General features: G+C 31.4%; 1 non-coding gene across 1 annotated transcript; it reads left to right on the top strand.

Annotated features, from left to right (window-relative positions):
* Window positions 1-1,981: 1,981 nt before the first annotated feature.
* Window positions 1,982-2,053, top strand: TRNAW-CCA (transfer RNA tryptophan (anticodon CCA)). Its single transcript has one exon. It is a non-coding gene; the product is annotated as a tRNA-Trp (tRNA).
* The last annotated feature ends 234 nt before the right edge of the window (window positions 2,054-2,287 follow it).

Genomic DNA, 2,287 nt, shown 5'->3' with positions numbered 1-2,287 from the left:
TAGTTGGTAAAGTTCTGGAGGGTTGCTACCAAGTATCCAAGTTATAGTCCTACCTTCACATTAATTTCAGCTAGAATTATTTCTCCCATCTTAGTTCTCAAAAAAAAAAAAAAAAAAATCTTGGTTTTGTAAATCATTTGATGTAAGATTATACCATTTATAAATCAAATTGTTGTGGGCTATTTATTCAGAAAAAATAAATGATTAGAGATTCAACTTTCTCTTAGGGCAAACTGTTAACAAGAAAATAGATTGATTCAAACATCTTTGCAAGTTTAACTTCATTTCTGAGCAAAACCCAACCAACTCATAATGTAGGATTTCCTTGGTCCGGTCTCCAAATAGTCTAGAGTTCAGTAATTTCGAAGGAAAATTCTACAGGCCAACCAATGCTCCTAGATCACTCCAACCTTTCTTCCTGAGATTCTGTGTGTTAAGGATCTCCTCTTGGAAAACCAAATAGTTGAAAATTTTGACCTGAGCTACTTCTGTATTACAAAACAGTTTTGATTTCGTTGGACTTTGAAAAGGAGTTCTAGTGCCAAATTCTCTTATCTAAAATCGAAATTAATGGTTTGTTGGCCATAATAAAATTTAAGTTTGCTGGATTATCGTATAATATACCAAATATATCAAAAAAAATCATTAAAAGATACTTAATTAGTAGTTAAATTTTTTGAAAATTTATTTCACATCTAAAATCTTTAATAGTGGTCATATTTATTCAAGCCTGATAACCAGTTATTGTAGGAATACCAAAAATTGGAGTTTCTGTGGTACCAATCTCAGTGCCAGTACTGCCCACTAACCACTTGATATTCATCTCTTATCTAATGGCAACATAGCACACCCATATGAAATATTTCTATGGAAGAACATCCAGAGTATGCCTTCTTTCACCTTTTAAAATCTAGGACTTTCGAGATGAGGCTGAAGAGTTCCACCTTTCCATTTTTTTTTCCGTCTCATTTTCTAATGTCATTTAATGACATGCCTCTTTCTCGGGTACATTGAATGACATGTCTTTAGTAATTTAATGGGATATTTGATTAGAGAGAGTGGGGGTCTGAAATCGGATTTAGAACGGATGATTCCCATTCCAACCGTTTGGTTGGAAAGAGTCTCATTCCGATTCCGATTCCGAGGTGGAATGGGAATGGCTCAATTTATATAGAACTCAATCCCTACTCTTCTCTATGGATTTAAATTTTTATTCCAATTCCGATTTCGATTTCGATTTCCATCACGAACCAAACGCTTCGGGAGATTTGACCATTTCGATTTCGATTCTTGGCCATTCCGATTCCCATTCCTATTTTGATTTTGGTTGCGAACCAAATACTCCCTAAAGGACAAGAGGAATAATTATCAGTATATTGACATTTGCCTCAAAGTTGACGACCCAATTAATTTGCTGATCATTTGGGATGCATTTGGTTAGTCATTAATTTTTTTTTTATTTTTTAATTTTAAAAAAATAAAAATTAAAAAATAATATTCGGTAACATCATGAAAAGTAAAAAGTAAAAATTAAAATAATTAAAATAATTATTTTATATACAAAGCAAAAATTTTTGCTTTCCAAAATTTACTTTTTTATTTTTTTTTTTACTTCTTCACGTCTAAAATGCCAAATCAAAAAGTAAAGAATCCGAATCCTTCTCTCTCATCGAGTTTTTTATCTCCCCACCTCCTTCTCCCTCCCTTCTTAAACCCTTATCCCTCATCGAGCTCTTCACTTACCATCTCCAAATATTATTTTTTGCTTTATAGTAATGTAGTTACCGAACATATTTTTTACTTTTTTATTTTTACTCAATAGTAAAAATTAAAAAAAATAAAAAAATATTTTTAAAAAATCAAAAAGTACAGCCAAACGCATCCTTAATTTACATGGTTCTCAACAAATTCTAAGTGCATGGAGTGGGGTAATCTGAAGTGACACAATGAATATTTTAAATACTTCCTTAACATTATCGTCGGATCCGTGGCGCAATGGTAGCGCGTCTGACTCCAGATCAGAAGGTTGCGTGTTCGATTCACGTCGGGTTCAAAATCCCGATCCCAAAACGGATCTTTATTTTTTAAAATAAAATAACACATTCTCCTGGAATAAACTTTCTTCACAAAAAAAAAAAATTACAAAAAAGATCAACCACCCCATAAAGGATCCTTTCTAGAAAAATTTAATTTTTATAAGGATTCTATAAAAATTTACTTTTTCCAAAAAATAAAACAGATCTTCTCTAAAAAAATATTTTTCAGAAAAAAAATATACAAAAATTTA

This window comes from Elaeis guineensis, chromosome 16 (assembly GCF_000442705.2).
Source record: "Elaeis guineensis isolate ETL-2024a chromosome 16, EG11, whole genome shotgun sequence".
NCBI lineage: Eukaryota > Viridiplantae > Streptophyta > Magnoliopsida > Arecales > Arecaceae > Elaeis > Elaeis guineensis.
The sequence above is the reverse complement of the archived record's forward strand: the minus strand, read 5'-3'. Positions and strand labels throughout refer to the sequence as shown.